Source organism: Argiope bruennichi, chromosome 6, assembly GCF_947563725.1.
Source record: "Argiope bruennichi chromosome 6, qqArgBrue1.1, whole genome shotgun sequence".
NCBI lineage: Eukaryota > Metazoa > Arthropoda > Arachnida > Araneae > Araneidae > Argiope > Argiope bruennichi.
The window spans coordinates 52434837-52458349 of NC_079156.1; the positions used below are offsets into that span (position 1 = coordinate 52434837).

At 29.9% G+C, this 23513-nt stretch overlaps 1 protein-coding gene across 2 annotated transcripts in view; it reads left to right on the forward strand.

The window, feature by feature from the left end:
- LOC129972200 (thyrotropin-releasing hormone receptor-like) overlaps positions 1–23513 on the forward strand; it is a 245738-nt gene that overhangs the window by 22089 nt on the left and 200136 nt on the right. Inside the window, exon 1 of one of the 2 annotated variants that reach the window (XM_056086234.1) lies at positions 4108–4322. The exons of the other annotated variant lie outside the window; for it this stretch is intronic. The gene's annotated coding sequence lies outside the window, so the exon portion shown is untranslated. Of the gene's footprint in view, positions 1–4107; positions 4323–23513 lie in introns of those variants that run through there. 2 annotated transcript variants of the gene reach the window in all.

A 23513-nucleotide genomic window follows, 5' to 3' on the forward strand; every position in this document is an offset into this window, starting at 1 on the left:
GTAACTTTATCTGCACCTTATCCAGCGAAGTTGTAACTTTATGTTGGCGATAAGTCGCCAAATGTGACAAATTTCATTATCATTTTTTATAAACTTAAAATCGAAAAATTGATGTCTCAAAAGCGATAAATCGCTAATTTTCCGTCCGTGCATTTTGTAGCTTCAAAAATCTCAAACCAAAACAACATTGTTTTCACATGATAATAAGTCTGTATTTTAATACCTTAAACATTTTGCCCATGTGTCGTACAGATAGCGAATTATCGCTTCTCTAACTTGTAAGCAGAAATAATATCACTCAAAGACGCTATAATTCGGTAGAAAAAGTGCATATAATCCAAAAAAACCTTGGTGTATCCTATGGATTTTCGTTTGAATCATTAAAAACATAAGTCCCGAAATGTAAAAATTCATCGAATTAGATCAATAAAAATATGAATTTAGAATAATTAAGAACTGAATAAACATCGATAAATATTAAAAAAATTAACTGAAAATTTGTTTTCAATTTGTTTTATATCTTATAATAACAAAAGAGTTAGAATAAATCGTGACAACATTCTGACGCTTTGATTTTATCTACGTAGTCTGCAGCTTTAAAGCAATATTCTAAAAACTGACAACGGAAATGATTGAAAAGGTAAACGGAAGAGGAAAAGTGAAGTAAGATTAAATATATAAGAAAGCGTTGTGGGCGGTCTGCGGTGTCGAGACAAATCTATCGCTGTTACTATAATAAAAGTTTCCCTACGTGTAGTCGTAAAGGAGACTGAATTCACTTAAAATTTAAGACAGAAGAATTTTTATTTAATATTTTTCGTGTTGTTTTCGAAGATTTTTCAAACCTATTTGTCTTTTGTATTGGTTCTGGGATTTCAGAGGAAAAAGTCAGTGCACTGTTAAAGAGAATAAACAATTGTCGCTCTATAGAAACTTGTGTTGGATCTATGACATAATTTTGAGAAATTTTTAAAGATTTTTTTTAAATTAAAAAATGAAAATTACGCATTTTGCATTCTAATTCCGTTATTCGCTTAAAATTTTTTTTATTTAATTATTACAAGATTTCTATTTTAAATAAAGTCAATAATACCTTTTATTTCTCGTATAAGAAATAGAGTGAAAATACTGTAGTCATCAAAAAGATACGATTTCCTAAATTTTGACGAATTATCTAATTTCAGACCTTCCTGAATCCGTAAAACATATTTTTGGAATTGTGTTTGTCTTTGAGCATGGTAACTCAAAATCACTTTGATCTAGATGGCTGAAATTTGGTCTTTATATTAAATTTGTTGATTTCTATCAAATTTTGAATAAATTCTTTTTATGGGAACTTTATATATCTGTCTGAAAATAGGAAAATTAATACATTAATACATTAAACGGAAGAGAATAAAGGAATACAATTTAGTGCACAATTCAAGTATAAACCCGAATCAAAGTTTGGAATGAAATTCGTCAAAGGATTGACCATCTGTCAGTCAGTGCATTCGAATGCGTATAAAAGCGATATATAACTAATGCAAAGGCTTAGATAAATGTAATTTGCGATAGGAATCTTATCTAAAATTGTAGCTCCGCGTCAAATGTTGATTTCATTTAATCAACAAAATAGTCTCAAATGTACAACCCCCCCCCCCCCTCGTTGTACTATGATACACAATTCCCATGTGAGGTACATAGAAAATGAAAATTCTGTGCAATTGTAGCGTTCACAGTCTTTTATGCTATTCACCATACTTGTATAAGCCAGTTAACAACTACGCTACACGAGCATATGCTTTTGTATCCTGGTTATGTTACTGGACTGCGAACTAAGGTCACCGAAGGTCACAGGTTCTATCCTCGCGCATCTCAATTCGCTAAACAAGCTTCACAGTCTTCGTAGAGCCCATTCTCGCTGGTTCTATCGATATTAACTTGATTGTTTCCCGATGAGTTCAAAGAACCTGTTGCTTAATCTGTGGTGAAAAAAAAAAAAAAAAAAAAAAAAAACGAGATATTTCTTAATTTAAATCCTAATTAATTTTCTAATTTTTATCTCAATTTAGCCCATGTTAACTGCATTCAAAATGGTCTCTTATTACCTGATCCAATTCCCATTTTTTTCATTTAATTCTTGACACACTCTGGGAAACTAATGATGAATTAAACATATTCTCACTCTCTGAGCGAAGGAATAAAAATCCGTAATGATTACAAAATTCTTTTAAAGAGGCTTAATATTCCCTTTCCTAAATCGACACGGTTCAAAGAAATCCCTATCAAAATCTCGTAGTAAAATCACTGAAGAGAAAAATTTCCTTCTTTTTTGCATTTGCGTCGCGATGTAGACTTGCACATCTCCAACCACGTTATCATTCTACAAATTGGGGCTCCTGGGATGTAATAAATCGAAGTTTAAAAATTCAAAAGTTTCTTTTATTCGGCCTCGCAGCTACTAAAATGTGTTATATATATATATAAACTTGAATTCTAGTAGCATATGTGTTTGTAGCAAACCTTTTGATTTCATTAATATTGTTTTTTTGCTACATCTTGTTTATTTATTAATTTTGATTTTTCTCGTCTGTAGTTTTCTTTGTGATATAATTATCAGAAAAAAAATTAGATATGTGAATTTTTTTTTTCTTCATTTCCAAAATTTTATTTTCTGTTATTGATTTTGCTGATATTCATATTTTAAATTTTAATATTTTTTTAAATAAAACAAACTTTTCTAAATTTAGAGAATCTGTCAAATTAATTGTAGCTGGGATTTTTAAAAAAAATGTATTGAATAATATGCAAGATATGTCACGTTTACATGGGGAAAAACTGTGACTTATTTTAAACCCGCCACACATGTATTTTTGATATAATTATTTTTCATAATTTATTTCATTTTAATTCAATTCCTTTGAAATTTAAAAAAATAGTTTTAAATCAGTCTTAAAAATTACAAAAAAAAAAAAAAAAAAAAATCCAAAACTGTTTTTACATTAGTTTTTTATTCCTACATAGCAGCAAAAATATAATTTTCACATGTTTTAATTATATAATTCATTTTATCATCAATTTTTTAAGTCCATTTATTGAACGTATTTTGATATCGGATTCTTATGGCCTTTGGTTAAAAAATAAGTTGCTAGTTTTAGTACTTTTGGGAATGAAACAGAAATTCTAACTAGGCATTTTTCCCCCTTATTTCAGATCTTTTGCAGTGCAACAGAAAAGTTAAGTTTTTAGTTTCAATTCATTTGCAGACAATAAATGAAAAAAAAAAATCGTATCTTCATTCATGGAAAATCGATTTTATTATAACTATTAAAATAAATATTGGGAAATAATAGTTCAAATTTTTTCAAAAGTTATTTTATAAAACTCATCTTTTCACATTGAAATGATTTATAAAAATAGAAGAATTTCGTTTCAATGTCAAGTATAATTATATTAATTGCGATAACAATATTTTAATCTTAATTTAAATATCAACTGTTATTGTTCTATAACTACCGCATTACTGTTCTAAAACAAAAAATCTAATATTTTCAGCATTTCGAATATTAATTTGGTTTTTTTCCCCTAACTCTGAGAGATTTTTTCAATTTATCTATGATCTATCCATTATTACAAAATAAATCCGAATACTCTCTTAATTTCGTCTTAAGAAAATAAATCAGAACCACAACATATTTTTTCCGCGATATTTCATTAAGTAAAGAGATGTGCCATTAGGATTTTTATATAATTCACACTTCATTTAAGCATTATGAAGTCATCCTAATTTTATCATTCTTCGCAAATTATATCACTGAAATATTTCCCCTGAATTCTTGTAAAATACTTTCTGGATATTTTAAGATTAATAAAAAAAAAGTTAGCTGCATTTTTCTGATAAAAACATTTTTGCGGCGATATCCTTCGCCAAAGTATAGAATCCTAAATGCATCAATTTTTATTCCCTTCTTTCGTTGTCATGGTGATGGTATTTGTTGGAGAATCTGGCTTCTGATTGGTTAACACCGATCTTACGTCACCGCCGTGATAAGCGACTGGGACGCCCATCACAATAACTGGACGTTCCAAGTTGTGATATCAACAGTTCTGCTATCGAAGCTTTCAAGTTTGCGAACGAAACTTTACTGCGAGCAGATTCTTTTTCGGAACTTTCGGGATCGTTTTGTGCTGTGGTGTTAAGAACTTGTCATGCGATTTTTTTATGATTTGATAATCTGTCAGGGACAATTCTGATTTTAAATATTGCTTTTAATGACATCTAATCAACGGAATATCTCTGCAAAAATGTAAAGAACGAAGTTAAGCTGTTTATAAAAACGGTGAGTAAAAAAATTGAAATTTTTGTTTTAAGTCTGTTCCACCATCTTAGTCAAATTACCGATAAAATATTTAAACATGCATTTAAATTTAGTTTTGAATGTTTTATAAGTTTGACAAAAATTTGAAACTTTCATTCATTTATTTATTAAGTTTTAATTTTAAAAATGTAATTTTTTTCTAATTATTAATTAAAGCAATGATTTAATATGATAGATGCCAAAATTATACCAACAATATTAATACTTCTTAGAATTGTTTTTCATGCAAGTTTGAATTATTTGAGTATTTTGAAAATTTTTATTAGAAATAAAGACAAAGCAACTGATATTTTTTGCGGAATATATACATTGTGAAATCTGATAACATACTTGCTTTATAATTTCATATAAAAATAACCGAACAAAATTTCTTTTTATGACTCTATTCTTTAAGCTTCAAAATTTTTTAAACTACGAAATTTTTAAATTTACAAATAAAAGAAAAAAAGCCAATCCTTCTTTGACATTTTTTAACTGCCACAAATAATGGTATTTTTTTTAAAAGAGAGAATTTCCAACATTTGGACTTGTAAAATGTCACACAACTATAAAAAAATAACGAGAATAATTCAATTATTCATAACGTTTGAAATTTCTAAAAAAATTCGAATTCTATGATAAATAAAAAGAAAATTACTGCAAACATGTAATTGCAATCTTTTTATTAATTTTAATTTTTTTGCAACTGTATGCCAAGTTTATATTGATTGCAAATTTTAATGTAGTATTACTATAAATAATGTAGAATTACTATAGTAAAAAAATTATTTTTAAAATGATTCATAATATTAATATAAATTCAATAATAATTAAGAAATAATTTTTAGTTACGATTCCGAAACTATTTCGTTTCGTTTTCGTTTTAGTTTCGTTTTCAAAATATTTCTTACTTTGGATTGGTTACTTAATATAAATTCAATGCTATTTTAATGTATTAATTTTTTAGTCTGTTTTTTTCAACATATTATGATTTTTTTTATACTTTTAAATTAATCTTAAAAGAGGACAAATAATTATTTTACCCAATTCCTTCAAATTTTTATTTAAAAATATATTTTGTGTCAAGGCATCAATCGTATTTCGATTTTAGAAAAACTTATACGATATTGGTGTCTAAAACAGTTAATGTTATGAGTAATCGGTAGAGAATTATTTTTGATTCATAAAAATTATTATTTTTCGAAAAGGCTCACTGAACAAACAATTGTTACTCTAAAAAAATGATTTTTTTTATGGAATCATTAAAGATGTTATTTTTGCATAACCATAACATTTTTAGAAATTCTTTTAAATACGAACGTATTTGTTTCTTTGCAGTTTAAGTTAAATGGAATTATTGAGAAACGATGGAAAAGTGCGGTAACTTTATGTGTTATTTTGAGATGTATTTGTCTAACGCACTTTTTCTTAAACCTTCTGCATAGTTTAAAGTTTTTTGAATCCAGGTAAGATTAATTTAAACAAATTATAATCGCATCTGAAGTTTAAAAAAAAATTTCGAATTCTTTTATCAATATATTGTAATAATAGAAAAAGCATTTCTTATTCAGATTCTTGTTATTTTTCTTTATTTGCTTAAAAGAGATAGCAGCAAAATATTTATTTTCTTTCTTGTTCTGATTAATATAAAATTTGTTTGTGAAAATGTTTCTGAAAAAAAATGATAGAAATAAATATGTAACGATTATTTTATCTAGTTTCTGTTTTAAAATAATTTATCTTTATACGTTATGTTAAATAGTTTATTGATTCATTTTTGTTAGCTGAATTTATAAATCGTTTTCTGGTATAATTGTAATATTCTTTGAAGTTTATCATGAACATTTCTTTTTTAATCTGTTAACTGGGTAATTAACTCGTATTCAATTCATTTTGCATTGAAATATTTTGCCATATCCAGCTAACAGGTTAAGATGATAAAGAATTTTCGGTTAATCAATTCTCATCATACCGAAAATAATGAAATCCACTCATCTTTCAAACGAATGAATCTAACATTTAGACAATAATATTTAATTGTATAAATTTTTAATTCACTCATATTTTTATTCGATCTTTTTTTTTCTTCCTTACATATGAAGTGTAGAATATATCAGATTAATAATTAGTGGTCTTCCCAAAACTTTCTCGCATACTCTCCATATACTATTGTTTTCACATACTTTTATGTTTCTCACCACATCGGCGTAAAATTGCAGACCTTGTTTGACGCGTTGAAAGGCATGAATGCTCAGATATTTATTTTCAGAATCCGCACATGAGTGTTTCATTTTTTGTTGCATAGCACATAAAAACAATAATTAGATGTTACGAACTGCATGCCATTAGTGAACAATTACGGAAGAATCTATTTGCATGGGATTTTTGGCGATTAATCGCCGGGATGCGGTTAATGTAGAACATCAATTCCTATCGCCTTATATGCAACTATTATTGCCACTGAATGGTTGAGTGAGCAAAAAAACGTCACTTTTATTAAAAATTATAAAAAATACAGATTTTTGTATACATTTTTATAGCTAAAAAGGAAACTACAGGTACCTAGAAACAAACGCTAATAACACAGAAAGACATGATGATATTTACGGCATTTAAAAAATGACGAGCTACAAAAACGAAATCTGGTATATCATATTTACATCAGACATGTAAAGTCCTTTCAAATTTTAGAGGAAATACATCCATGAGAAATTTTTCTGTACACTCATATGTGAGCATAAAAAAAGAAAAATACATAAAGTGAGACAATTTTACATTTGGTTTAAAGTAACGGATTTTGGAATTTAAAAATGAGTTGGACAAATTATACGCTATTTAAAAATTTTTGAAATTATAAAATATTTATTTGGGAGTATTTTTTTTTATCGTTCTTATCTAATTCCATTCGTAAAGCATTCTTTACACGTTAAAGAACGCTTTACGAATAAAATTTATATAGTTTTTATATCAAAAGTTAGAGCAAATGATCTGAACGGGAACTAACTGCCGTTCTGCTAGTGTATATATGAGCTTGATAGTTAAAAACCGCAAAATGCTAGATAGGTGAAATTCGCTAAATATTTTCAATACAAAATTGTTGATCTAGTTCATTTTGGAACCAATTTAAGTATGCAGGGGTGTTTGTGCTCCGGGGAAACCCCGGAATTCCGGGGATTTTGAACTTCGATACCCGGAAATTCCGGGGATCGTCGTTCAAAAGGAAGTAGGAATAATAATAAATTATTTATTTTGATCTGGGCGATTTTGTTTGCTTTGAAAGCAGAAAACGCAAGGTCAGCGTGTGTGGTGAAAACTTTTCCTTTCTTTCTCCAAAGGCAGTGGTAATGCGTGAAAAGGGGGAAAAAACTTCTTTTTTGTTCTTTCCTTATTGCGAGTTATGACTCATTCCCCCGTTTCTCGGACATTCTCTTCTGGATTCTTTTCGGCAAGTAGGCGCGGCAGAAAAAAAAGGGAGAGACTTAGCGACCAGATGTGCGATCACGTGACTCTGGGTTCAAAGGTCTTATCTCTCCTGGCGTGGCGCCAATAAGTAGAGAAGGGGGATTTTTCGCCGTATTAGCTATTTGTCATTGATTGCTTCGCAACTTTTTTTTCTCCGCTGTGTAAAATTTTCGTTTCATTTATTGATGCACGTGTAAATTTTTCGTTTCTCTTATTGAAATATTTTTTTATTTATGTACGCAAGAGAATTTCACTTTGAAATTTCAGCATATGAAACAGAAATTACCCCTTAAAAATTCATATCTAATTAGTTTTACAGCATTGGATTCAGAGCTAAGAGGTAAAACCAGTATAATATTAGCTTTTGAAAAATTATCATCTTTTATGTCCCATATTTTTAGTGATAATGAAAAGTCAAAAGTAGAAGCTGAAATAAGGTTATACCAGAGTGATATTGATATCACCAAAGAAATGCTCTACACATCTGATGAAAGTGGAAATCAAGTCAAGTGTACAATTGATAAATATTGGTCTAAAGTTTTTAATTTAAAAGATGATTTCACAAATGATTATAAGTATCCTACATTGGCTAAATTGATCAAAGCCTGCCTTAGCTGCTTCCATGGCCCATTAGTGGAAAGTGCATTCAACTTAATGGATACACTTGTCACTGACTATAGAACCTCTCATAAGATTGATTCCCTAGATGCAGTGCAGACTATTAAATATGATTTAATGGCTTCTAAAGAAACCTCATGTGAAAAATATGGCTCAAAAAATCCAATGACTGATCCAATTCACAAAGATCTCTTACTGAATATGAACACCTATAAAAGTCACCTATAAAAGTCTCTGAAAAACCTTCTACATTAGCAGAAAAGCAAACTGCTTCTACCTCTGCATGTGCAGTTCTCGAGGAAATTTCTTCAACTGTAAATGAGGAAAATAAAAGTCAATCTTCCTGCAATTATGAAGTTCACCACAAAAGAAAGACAAGCCCACAAACATCAGAAAATAAAAAAAAGCAGCAGAAATTAGATAATTTTTTTAAAGAATTAATTCAGGTAATTTAAAATATTTGCATAAAATGTAGTAGTTTATATGTTTGAAAATTTATGGTTATTAATTTTGCAAAAAAAGTAATTCATTGAACTTTTATAATTAGGTCATTCAATATTTCATAATTGTAATTTTTAATTTCTCTCCCCCCCCCCTTCTCGAAACTCCAAAAATGCCGGTAGTAAGTCCGTAAAAGTTTCAGGGGATTTTTTGGGGTCCCACAAACACCCCTGAGTATGCAAATTTTAGGATATTATAAAAAATTATAGATAAATACAAAATTAGGATTTTAATTGTTCCTTTCGAAGTGATGCAAAATGTAGACCATTCTCTTCATTTGCTTCTGAGAGCCGCGGTGGTCCGGTGGTAAGATCTCGGCTTTGGAACTGGAGGGCTTCAAGTTCGAAACCCTATTCTACCTAAGAACCACTGTGTAAGCGAGTGTAGTGCATGCTAAATCAGTCGGGGCCAGACCTCTTCCAGCTGGTAGGGCATGGAAGTTTGGAGAAGTGGGTGCCAGCTGAGGTGTCGTACTCGTCATCTGACCGGGATTCAAAATGACGAGGTCCGTCCCAAAATTGCCTTAGTGTTGCTTTAAAGCGGGAAGCTAATATAACTAAACTAAACCACACTTTAACGAGGTTTAGATATGCCTTTTCATTGTAGATTTGTTAACGGATATAGATGCACATACATAAATTGACGTGCTTGTCATGGAAAATCATTTAAGGGATAAGTTTGAAATTTTCGAATGTCGATACTAATAAGAGAGAGAAGATGAAGCAAATTTTCTTGGCATCAGCGTTTTATTACAAATAAAAATATGTACGTCATTTCAACTCTACCTTGTCTAATGGCACGCTGAATTGTTCACGAACCGCTCACTATTTGCGATTTGTAGATGCAGATGGATTATTTTTATGGTCCACAGAAACTTGTTCGTGAATCGATTACCACAAAGCTAAGCTAGCCAATTTTTTGGCGAATATAAAAAAATTCGTTCAAATGTTGATTTTTATAGTACAGTTTGATTTCCATGCGAACCTACTACGAATCTATAAATCAAACACTTCCAAAGAAAGTCCTCCACTCCCTTTCCCCCATTAGTGGGTAATGAATGATTGATCGCTTTCGTTGCGTTCAGTGACGGATTTCCAACAACTTAGACTAGCGGCTACTAGGCCGCTACCTAACGTTCTTGAGCAGCGACTGGTCCATAATCAGATCAATTTAAAAACTTTATTTTCTCTTATAGTAAAAAACAAGTTTATAAAAAATGCAAATTCTCTCTCTGAGAATGATGAAATATTAAAATAACATGAAAACTTTATTTATCAAGTATAATTGCTCAGATCCCAATATCGTTCATTTAGTTATTTTCGTAAGTTAGTTTTCATAAAATTGAATATCTGCTTCAATAATCTATCTATAAACGTTGTTACAAACTACCATGCAAATATTAGGCATTATAAATAAATAAAAAAATTCGTATGCACAAAGTTAAAATAAAAAATAATTTTTTATTAATATTAGTTAGTAATAAAAAAATTAACATACTAAAACTATGCTCAAATCTAAAACTTTTAAAACATATTTAGGGTCTTTATAATGCACATATGAGCCGCATACGATTAAAAGTCATTTATTTATTTACCTGCAAATTATCAATGCTTAAATAAACCCTATATAATTTTATAAAGATTATTAATATTTTATCAAAAAATATTGCACTCGGGTTTGCATTATTTTGAGTGATCACCTTCAATATATATATATATATATATATATATATATATATATATATATATATATATATATATATATAATATTTATTTATTTTTATGTATTTACGCTTATTTTATATATGGAAACGATATAAATATTTTAAATTTTGCTGATACATATTGAAGCACAAGGATAATTTTGTGAAAACTTTATAAAATTAAATTTTTATCCTTAATATAAAACGTTATGATAATTTACAGTCCTAGTATATGAAATAATCTACACAATAATGCCCGATATATCAGTAAATGTTTTTTTTTTTTTTTTTTAATAAAAACGGAACACTACATATTTATGCTGTTTAATATCTAGTAAACTGAGTGAATTTTCTTCTAATTGTTCTTGCAAATGCAATGAAATATAAAGGAAGATTTTATTGAAGTTTCAGGACAATCAATCAACCAATCAATTATTAATTTTTATTAATTGAAAACTGTTGCATTTAACATACGCAGAATTGTTTATGCTAATAACATGGTTTCGTACGACATTTGTTTAGTAAAATGAATTTAAAATAATCAGAATTTGGAGAAGAGTTGTTTAAATAAAATTTATTTTATTAATATTTAAAATTATTCCTTTAAATCGAATATTTATTTATGATTTCTGTTTTTTGGAAATTGATTCAAGATTTGATGGTTTGATTTTAACGCTCATTGGAAATTAAAATTCACTGTCGATAATCATAGTGATCTTAACAAAAATTGTCTTCATAAAAATAATCTTCATAATCCGAATTCTAAATATCTATTTAATTTGCCATTCACAACGATATTTACATCACATATCTTTGAACAAATGATTTGAAATTCTACAGCTTTAACTTTTGCAATCGAATATAACTAATAATATTTTTTATGTTATAAATACTAAAATTTTTTTCCATATTAAGCAAGGGGCTAGTGAAAGTTTTGTGATAATTAAATAATTAATTTTTTCATTAGTAAAAAAAGGAAAAAATTTTCCCAAACAATATTGCATATATAACAGCTAATTTACGATACATGAAATCGCCTTCAGTTGATCGTTTCAGAATACAGTTAACGCTCCATTAGAGGCTATTATTTTACCATAAAATACGACAATTTGATGTAAAATCCTAGAAGATAAATTAGAGCAGAAGGGCCCCAAATATTTAATTTCCTAAAAGTTTCTGAATAAAGTACTACATTTGTGAAGAAAGAGTTGAATGAAAAATGACTTAGCTCAGAATATTTTCGGTTATATGAATTTTGCTAAATAAATGTTTGAAGTTGCCTCGCTGCTTTTCGAGTTGAGTGATTCTTTTCGGATTTACAGAATGTTTCTGAACAATTTAAATGTTCTTTCAATCATGCGAACATTCTGGGAAAATACCTTACCATGGAATATATTTTTATCTTCTGAGTGTAATAATTATGAATATAATAATTTTATTTGTCTGAATTTTTTTTATTGAGCTTTTATTTACGGAAGCTGATATTATAGGAAGTATTCTGCCATGGACTTTCCAGTACGATTTTAACATGGTATATTTTGTGCTCTTGTTATATATGATTCTATAAATTAATTCGGTCTACATAAGATCTGAAAAGATGCGTGATCGGTGTGAAAAAAAGGACAACACTAATGAGCATGAACTCAACAGAGCATGAACAACATGAGCATGAACAACGATCGCAAACTCAAAGGTTGGATAGGATGAATCATGAATAACTTGCTGTAAATAACGTTTTAAACATACATTTTTACATCGCATCCACAATCAGTTGGAAAACCAGAAAAACTGAATAAAATAAAATTTGAGATTGTTTGAGCTGGATTATTTTTCAACAAAGAATGGAGCACTGATCTTGCAATTTTAGAATAACTGAATTCAAAATTTAATAAGAATTCATAATTTTAATTCGGAAATCTCAGGCCAAATGTCGATTTTTTTAAATGTGGTGTTCATATGCACACCCTTAGACAGATCAAGGAATATTCAAATCAAAATTATGAATTTGGTCTAAAGTCTGTCATGGACTTGCATTTCTAATAGTAAAATAGAATGCCAAATTTTTATCCATGTTACCTACCATGTAGATTGTTACATACTTGAATTACAGCATTCATCAGATTGGAAAGGAAGTCAAAATTCCATTTGATGAATTTCATCAAAAATTTGATATTGCTCTACAAATTTGTAGGGATTTGCATTCAACTGAATAGAATAAAACCAAGCTTCAACAAACAAATTTTCTTGTTGTGAAGCAATCTTGCTGTGCACTGCAAATTCTTTAAGTTCGAAAATTTTTCGATTACGTTCGATTTCACCTCATGTTGAATTCACAGTTCTTTCATTTTTATTGATATTTATTCCTCTTACTGCCTAATTGGATAGTCACGGTACTGACTAAAAAAATTTGGAACAGAAAAGGTATTTAGTATTTTATTTCTTTCCAGATAATCATGGGTGTGATGTAAAAAGGAATATTTTAATGCGTTATTTAAAGTCAGCAATGTATTTGTGCTTTTGCCTATTAACATTCAGTCTTTCTATTGCTTCTGTTGAATGCTTGATAATTAATATTCCTCTTTCTTAGACAAATCGCGTAATTGTACAGAACTGATGTGGAATCGGGAATGGATACACGAGGGATCATGATCTACCCCCAAAATTTTGTAGTCTGAAAGAAATACTACTATAAGAATACTATACTTAAGAATAGAATACTGTAAGAATATTACTGTAAAGAAATATACTGTTGTTCGCACTTGCAGACGTTCATTGTGCCATATATGATTATTTGATGAAAAAAGGACTTTGAACGAAACCGATTAGGTAAAAGAATTAAATTGTGCTCTTTTTAATCCACTTTTTTGTGGTTTTTAAATATTATCTTTTAAAAAAAATTGAAAGAAAAACTTCATTGATGAGCAGACAATTCACCTCTCATGTAAAGTAACGTTTGGGAACACTGGGCGTAACACATTCTGTATAGTTGAGTTAAGATGATGTGTCTGTTATAAATTATCAAAGGGGTAGGTGTAATATATTTATAATCTACATATTATATAGTCGAAGCTTCGGATAGATTTAATACTGATAGTCGGATAAATTTTAAATAACGAATTGCGCTTTCTAAATACTTATAGCTCCTACAACATCAACTAAAAATGAAAATATTGGATCTAATTTTGAATTTAAAATAAAATCATGCGCCATACAGTGGCACAGTTTAGTTCCAAACGCTTTATTCTTGGCTTTTTATTGATGTTCTACACCATTTCAGAAAATTTCTGTACCAAGACTATATTCTTACTCAAAATCCCACTAAAATGCTAGTCTATAACTTTTCACCCAATTATAGAGTTATGTGTACTTGAGTGCATTGAAAGAAAAATTGTGAAATAATTTTTTTTCATTGACTATATATACATTTGCAACACCAAATATGTATTATATATTTGTATTGTTAATCACATATAAATAAAATTATGTTTATTATGAATATTAAAAATTAGATTCCTTCGGTTTATCGCACGACCCTTCTCGAATTTTAGAGGAAAAATCACGTATCTAATTTTATGTGAATTGCTGATTTAATTTTCTGATGCATAGTTTTCAAAGACAGTAGATTCTACCTCACTGTATCTTTAGCCATTCTGTTTATTAAATAGATGTCTCACTGAGAAATACTGCACTTAAATAAATATAGATGGCGCGATTGATCATCTGCTTTCTTGAAAGGTGACCTTCGACTGATACTTTCCACATTACAGGCTCTGCAGAAGAGGATTGCCTCAAACAATCTCTACATGTCCCTATGGGCAAGCCAAACGATAGCCAGATGTTATTTTATTTTATAATTGGATAAATAGAGCTGACATTGAGGCAGCATCCCCATCTTCCATTATACAACCAGCAACCCCATCTTCCAAAAACTTTCTCGCATGCTTTTTAATAAACTTGTCATTCCAGAAAACAACTTACATAGCACAGGCTTACAATGCTTACGAAATATCAAGGCGTGAATTTAGCACTTTTACTGTCGTGTCAACCTTAGAGATTATTCCCTGTCATTCGTTAATAATATTCGAAAATGAAATTTGTGCCATAGATACTTTTTCTCAACCGATTAAAACAAAAATGACATAAAATGCACTTGTAACCACAAAATTTCTTACCAAATTTGATATATTTAAGTCATTGCGCTTTTGAATTATCCCGTTTATTTGTTTCTGAAAGTACAGATCAAATGGCAGTCATCCATTGGATTTGATTCAAAATTTGACAAGTTTGGTACGAATTTACCATAAGTTTAAGCTGGTTCATTTCAATTTTTTAATAAGTAGACTGTAATCTTATTTAAAATCAAACGAAAATTCAAAAGCCAACTTTTTATTTCATCGAGGTTCACCGACTCCGCAACGATTCAGTACGAAACTGTTTTAAGAGCTGATCCCATGTCAGCAGAGTTGCAATAAATTTTTTCGCTGAAGCCAAGTTAGCGCATGGTTGCAACATTCTTGAACAAAGAGCGCCAACGAAGCGGTAACAAAGTATATACAATAAAAATGTTAAATCTGTGTACCGAATCTTATCTATCTAGCCTTTTTTGTTTTGTTCGTTATTGAGTTAAAAAAACAGATTTTATTCAAAACTTGATAGAAATCTGCAAATGTGAAAACCGTGAGCTTAGTTTCAATCTTTTAGCTCAGAGCGTTTTTGAAGTTATCTTTGTCACATACAGACAGACGAACATTTTCCAAAAAAGGTGTTTTTGGAACTCGGGGTCTAAAACATGGGGATTCGTCAAAATCTCGAGTTCGAATTTTTTTGACGATTACTATATTTTCTCTAGATTACGTACACGAGAAAGTAAAAATGAAAAGACATTTGATATACGAAGAAAGTGCATCATACTTGCATGCATTATTTATGTAGTTTGCATCTAGAATCCATGAATATCTCATTATACGATCTTCAGATTCCCCCTCCCCCCCCCCTTCTTAGCATTTCATTTTTCAGAATTCCTGATGAAGATTAATCGATATTACATTTAATATGGAAGCAGAGTAATATGCGATTATGATACTGATTAATTTCTGAAGAATGAAAATAAATGATGGAACTGCGTACCTTAAAAAATTTCCATAATTTAATAATTTTATGATCCATTAATAAAATTATTAAATAAATTGATTTTTGACAATATATAACTATTTTAATTCTTTATATCTATTTAATATTACATTCATTAACTATATTTTAATGTATATTGAAATACATGTATATTGAGATTTCTGTTTAACCAAATGAAATAAGAAATTTTGAACTTAGGTCTACAATTCGAAATCGAATTGTTTTATAGTAGGAACTTCTTTTCCTGATGACGAGTGATCTGTAGAAAATATTCTGCGTTTGTTTTTCATTTTCCAATCGATTTGTTTTCTTCATCGAAGATGTAAACTTTGATTTTCCAAAGATTAAACCACTTATTTTTTTTAACTTTTACCATACTTTCTATTCTATCGGATATTGCTTCACGTAATTGCTATGATGTTTCCAAGTTTATTCGTCCCGGACTTTTTATTTATCCTTGGAAAAAGAGGAAGCTTCCTATTTCCTTTTTATAATAGCTTCATTGATCTTTGCAGATTCTTTAAAGCTCTTTAAAGTTTTCCGGAATATCTTTATCCTTTGACGGAACTTTCTATACGCCATCAGAAAAGATTGATTTTTGATGCATATATGTATAGTGTTTCAAACTTTCGTATATGGAATGTTCTGGATAAAAGTATCATCAAATATTCGATATATAAATTTTGATGAAGATCCACTTAAACTTCCTTTGAGTAAAGAAAAAAAATTTTTTGGAGTTAAATATGCATGTTAGTTTTTCTATCCATGTATTGTTTGAATACAAAAGCATAACCAAATAATCTCTTGGGGACTTAGAGAGTTTAGGTATAGCTTGGCTTAGGAATATGATTCAGTGCAAGAATATTATATGTTCTTGATCTTGGATTTGATGTTAACTAACAATATTCAAAAACTTATAGAACAATCAATGGTAAATTTAGACATTATGCAACCCCAATCAATCCACATTAGGAAGTCATTTGTTTGATAAAATGGCCAACGTACTATTGCATTTTAACGCATCCTTAACTTAATCCACTAGCGTTTCATTTATATTTAATTTTTATTTTAGTAATTTTGTGAAAAAATGCGTTTTCATTTAATTAATAATTATAAGTTATAGCTGCATGCATCCATGTTTGCATGCAATAATATTTAAGCGGAAGTCCAATGTGTACATATGTTTATCATAATATTTACAATGAAACAGATTAAAAACATGAATAAATATACCGAATACTGTTAATTTTATTCTAATAATTTTCAATTTATAGAATTTATGCTTTGTAAAATTATTTATTAGCAAATAGAGTGACACCCTTTTATTGACTTTTCAACCCCCACCTCCACCCACCTAAACCAATGGCCAAAGGTATTTTCTAGTTCAACTAGTGGAAATTACATTTTGGAATGACATTTGCTTCCACGCCGCAATGCTTGCTGCGATTTGATTAGTTGATGGGTGTTTTCCTAGTTTTTCATAATGAAACACAAATGCAGACCAGTTTCTTTAAATTTCTACAGAAACCCTAAGCATCTGCCATATATATTGGAACTGATCCAGATTCGTATTTCAAATGTTACCAAAGTCGCTTTTGCAAAATGAAAATTTCTCACTCTCCTTTATTAGGAATTCTTGTCTATATTAGATTTGCAACACCAAATAAAACTACAGCCATCACGAAGAACATTTAATCAGATGCGTGTAAGCATGTGGTTCTTGCATAAAAATTGTAGATCTGATGAAATTTAGAATGAAACCGTAAATCAGAAAATGTATTTTTCATGCTATGCTTCTATATAATGATACGGAAACATTTTTCTATTTTACTATAAGACTTCTTAAAAAATGACCATATTTACATAGACACGCGCACTTGAAGGGGCCGCGGTGGTCTGGTGGTAAAGTCTCGGCTTGTGAGCCGTAGGGTTTCAGGTTCGAGACCCGATTTCACCGAAGAACAGTCGTGTAAGGGGGTTTGTTGCACGTTAAATCCGTCATGCCAAACGTCCTCCCGCTGGTATGGTGCGACGTGGAGAGGGGGGTGCCATCTCAGGTGTCGTCCTCGTCATCTGACCGCGCTTCAAAATGACGAGGTCCGTCCCAAAATAGCCCTAGTGTTGCTTTACACTGAATCCTGCACTTGAAGTTAAAATAGAAGTATTATTTACCCTTTTTAATACTATATTTATTTAACTACTTATTTCCATTCCAATTTAAAGAAACATATGTTTTCTCTGCGCCACAACATTTATATAACAAATATACTGAAAAATGCATAACATTTATAAACATATTATTTTATAAACAATATTTTCCCCAAGTAAAAGGTTGTTTAAGTTTCGAAACACTGCCATTATTTATAAGTGCGATAATACTAACATCAAAGGCAATATGAAATACATTTATTTTCTTTAATTTATCGAGCCTTGAGAAAAATGAATGAAGTTACATTTTTAAAATTATTGATATGATTTTTAAATATGGAAAAGAATTCGACAACCAAATTTTCATTATTAAAGGAAGTGAAAATGACAAAATAATAATAGTAGTGCTAATATTTTGGACAAAAACAATTTTAGCTATTTTTCCAAGTGCTTTTAACGGCCGCGGTGGTCTGGTGGTAAGGTCTCGGCTTGTGAACCGTAGGGTTTCAGGTTCGAGACCCGATTCCACCGAAGAACCGTCGTGTAATTGGGTCTGTTGCACGTTAAATCCGTCATGCCAAACGTTCTCCCGCTGGTGTGGTGTGGAGAGGGGGGTGCCAGTTCAGGTGTCGTCCTCGTCATCTGACCGCGGTTCAAAATGACGAGGTCCGTCCGAAAATAGCCCTCGTGTTGCTTTACAATGGGACGTTAATATAACTAAACTAAATCGAGTGCTTTTAATGATATTAGTTGAGAGCGTAAGGTTGATTAGCATATTGACTGAAGACACAGTGATCTAATACAATAAATAATATTTTTATGTGCAAAGAAATGAAAAAGTTAGTTATATGCTTCGACTTTATATATGTTTTATTATATACTAGCCGCCTTTGGCGACCAGCCGGTTCTCCAATCTTAATGTTCGTTAAAATTTTAATAATTAAATATTTTATGCAATTTCTACTTTAATAGCTTCTTCATCAAAATATTTTAAAACTTCAAATTTTGATTGTCATATAATTCATTCATAATATTATAAAGGCCTTCAGTCATAACGTAATATGTATCTCTCTCATTTTCTGTTAGCACCCGTAGAATTTATGCTTTAAATTAAAGTGGAAAGAATTTATCTTCAATTAATATAATAATATTTTTTACTGAAACAAAGCATTTTTTTATAATCTGATTACTGAAAATAGAGTCACTCAGCGTTTAAACTTTATGGGCACTAAAGAATATCTTTTTTAATTTATGTAATATCTCAAGAGTTGGTCAACAAAATTTTCTTAGATTCATTATGAGCAGATCGATTCATTAACAATGTTTAAATTTAAATGCATCAAACACTAAGAAAATAAAACGAATCGTTTAAAATAAACGGTTGAAAACAGGTTTTAAAAAAACTACTTAAAAAACGATGTACTTAAAACTATAAGCATATACAAAAAATATATAACTAACATAAATACAATTTACTTACAAAAGCATGGAACTAACCCAAAAATAATTTAAATCATCCATTGATAACGTTGTCATGGCAACAGAACGCGCATGCGTGAATTTTCTTCGCCGGTTACGTAACGCAAATACGTGATTTTTTCTACGCCAGTTGGGATAACGCTATGCGGATTAGACATTTTTAATTTCCTTTATTCTGTTTTATTTTAATTCAAAAGTACTTCAGAATGAATCTGAAAGACCGATAATTAACAATGTTTAATTTTAAATGCATCAAACATTAAGAAAATAAACAGAACCGATTGAAATAATCCGCCGAAAAATTTTAACCCTAGCCTCATTACTGTTGGGAGAAAAAAAAACTGAAGCCTTTCTCGTTTGGCGCTGGATATAATGGAAGATTTTTTTGGCGGAAAAGTTGGCGGTTGGAAAAATGGATGATTTTTTTGGCGGGAAAGTTAGTTTTTAATTAATAATTAAAATTCTAATTAAAAATTCGAAAAAAGAAACCCCAGGTGCACATTCCCAACCTCCAAGGTATACATGTACCAAATTTGGTAGCTGTATGTCAAACGGTCTGGCCTGTAGAGCGCCAACACACACACACACACATTGAGCTTTATTATAAGTATAGATTATTTAATTTATCTTAGATTTGTAAAGGTGGAATATTGTAATCGAATTCTCATTGACTGTTTGGCGCATTAGAGTTTTGAAATTTTGTAAATTTGAATATTCTCAATGAAAATACACAATTTTAGTAATATTAAAATTTAATTATAATTTATTGATTAATTAAATAAAATTTTGAATCCATAACAGTGGCGCCATCTAGTAGTGAATTTCAGAAAATTTATTTCCAACATTTTGTATTATTTATAATAATGAATTATAATTTAAAGAAAAAATAAAGTGCAACTAAATAAAAAAAATCATTTTATTTCATTGTACGATTGTTTTCAAGAACAGTTTTTAGTATTTTGTGTTAATTTGATATTTTACTCTTGGATTTTTGGCGATACATATATAGAAAGAAAGGTACAAGCATTATGGGCATCATTTTATGAATGCTTACATAACTCAAAATTTTATGTTTCTTATTTTCCAGATATTTTCTCAAAATGAATTACGTATATTGCCTTTTTGTCTTAAAGAATGTGTGAAGAACATATTGCTTGAAAACTGATATACTGATATCATTATTGTAATTATTTTCGGTAAAAAATCTTATTTTATCTTCCACTATTGACTTTCATCTTTTTGATCATTCTTAAGAATATTATATTCGTGTATTTTTATCATTTTTAACACTTATAATCATTCTTCCTCTAAATTAAGAATTTTAAAACTTTTTTTCATGAATTATTCATTAAAATGTAATCAGTCCAACCCTCTAGCAAGCATGACTTCACGAAGAAATTTTTCTATAAAAAGATCATTCGAATCCCCCCCCTCTCTCTAAAAAGGACATACGAGCACTCCCTGGCTTCTTTTACGACCACTAACTTTTCCAACATCCATTCACAATTTAAATCAGTGCCTCGTTTCTCAAAGATGTGACTGATTTAGTTAGGAAAAAAAAACATGTTAAGGGAAGATTTAGGGAAAAAACAGACACTTTAAAAGCGATTTATATGGCACATATTTCACCTAACGGTATGAAATCCTCGCGAAATGTGAAGAATTAAATCTTTTTTGAAGGGTATTTCCTATGATCATATAAAACAAATCTCTTATTCTATACTTATCCAGAACAAATATGATATCGAATCTTTTAGAAATGTATAACTTCTATTTTAGAATGAAATAAAATCTTTTGGAAGTAATATATCAAAGTTTCATTTATACAGAGAATCAAATCGGTTTTTGACATTTTATTTGAATCGTCAAATCTCTCACCATTTCTTAAAATTGAAATTGTTTGAGGGAGATATGTTTACAGTCAGATAATATTGTATTTATGAAAAGTAGGGGATTACTGTTATATAGTTTGAAATTTGAGTCTAGTTCTTTCATTTTGAATTTATCAGATTTATTTGGATTACTGTATACGTTAAGATTCATTGATATGTTTAAACCTATCCCATTAATAACCATTGTAATTATCAAGTAGTTCATTTATAGAACACAAAGCTTCAGTTAGTCGTCATTTTTATTTTCTCTTATATAAAGTAATGAATAGGCATTATAATGGTCAAAAAATTCGATCTCAAGATTTTGAGGAAGTTATACGTTTCAAACTTCTACGCACTTTCAGTTATATGTCTGTGAACTCGATAATTCAAAAGTATTTTCAACTAGATTGATGAAATTTGGTATATGAACTTAACACCAAATTTGTAAAGTTTGAACAAATTTTGAGAAAATCATTCAGATGAATTTGTTTGTCCTCCTATTCGAATATAAGTTAACATGAAAACTATACAACGAAGAAAAATAGATGGTTAAAATTCGGTACACAGATTTAATATCTATAGTGTGTACACTTTTCACAATTTGAGCCATATCCCTTTAGGAGTTGCCCATCCATCAGTGTATGTTTTTACACACACGCACGCGCACACGTAATGATGTTTCTTAGTCTAATAAAAATCTTAATTATTTCTTAATTTTTATATTAAATTAGCACATATTACGTCATTCTAAAATGTTCTCTTATTTCCTGATCCAAATCTCACTTTTTTTTATTTAATTATTTCTAACACGCGCTCAAAAAAATTGACTGTCGGAATTTCTAACGCTCCGATTGAAAGGATAAATATCCCTAATGCATACACATTCTCTATAGAGATACTAAAGATTTCCTTCCTTAAGTCTACACAAGTCAAAGAAATCTCTAGATAAATGCCTTCGTAAAATCACCCAATTCCACCGAAGAACCGTCGTGTAAGGGGGTCTGTTGCACGTTAAATCCGTCATGCCAAATGTCCTCCCGCTGGTCTGGTCTGGTCTGGTCTGGTCTGGTGTGGTGTGGTGTGGTGTGGTGTGGTGTGGAGAGGAGGGGAGAGGAGGGTGCGAGCTCAGGTGTCGTCCTCGTCATCTGACCGCGGTTCAAAATGATGAGGTCCGTCCCAAAATAGCCCTCGTGTTGCTTTACAACGGGACGTTAACATAACTAAATCAAACTAAACTAAGCTTGAACCATGCTTGATGTCTGTGAATACAATATATCAAAATTTCTTTGAGCTATGTGGTGGAAATCTGGTATATGTCTTTCACACAAATTTTTTAGTTTTCTATCAAACTTTGTATGAAATCTATTCAGAGTAAGTGTCTATCTAATTATAAGTAAGCACTGGTACTGCAAAAATGGAGTTGGTTAGCTGGTACAAGGTGGTCTGTAGCACTATAAATCCGTCCTGACCGAACGTCCTCCCGCTGGTGTCGTGTGGAGAGGGGGCTGCCAGCTCAGGTGTCGTCCTCGTCATCTGACCGAGGTTCAAAATTACGAGGTCCGTCCCAAAATAGCCCTAGTGTTGCTTCAAACGGGACGTTAATATAACCAAACCAAACCAAAACAAAACCGTGTGTAAATTAGAACCTTGGGGTGAAAAAAAAATCGAAATTAAATTTCAAAAGTGTCTTCCTTTCAGCCACATATCTGCAAAATTATGTTTGCATGCATACACAAATGCACGCATATATGTTTATAACTGGGCATTGGAAACACTGTACACTGTTATATTATACATACAGTAATGATTTTTTTTATTTATAAATCATGTCATAAAGCATCTGTCATTTTAAAGGATTTATTTCCATGATGTCTTCATAACAAAATTTTTTAAATTTTAATCGACTTTCAGCCTCTGCTAAATGATTTTGCATTTGAAATGAATAAATATTCGAATCGGTTTAATTTAATAAATATGCGAATCATTTTTTTTGTAAACATATAATTATGAGATTACATAAAACTCTGAAATCAATGTTTGAGGTCAAAAATATATTTAAGTAGATTTATTAAAATCCGCCTTCGTTGACCAGCCTTTGTCCATTGTGTTAATAATATTAATTTATCAAGTCAATCTACTTTTTTGAATTCTATCATATTGTAATAAATGGAAGTGCAATTATAAATTACTCTTGATAAATAAACACACATATGCTATGACTTCATAGTGGCGAAATCAATCCAATTGTTAAGGGTGGGG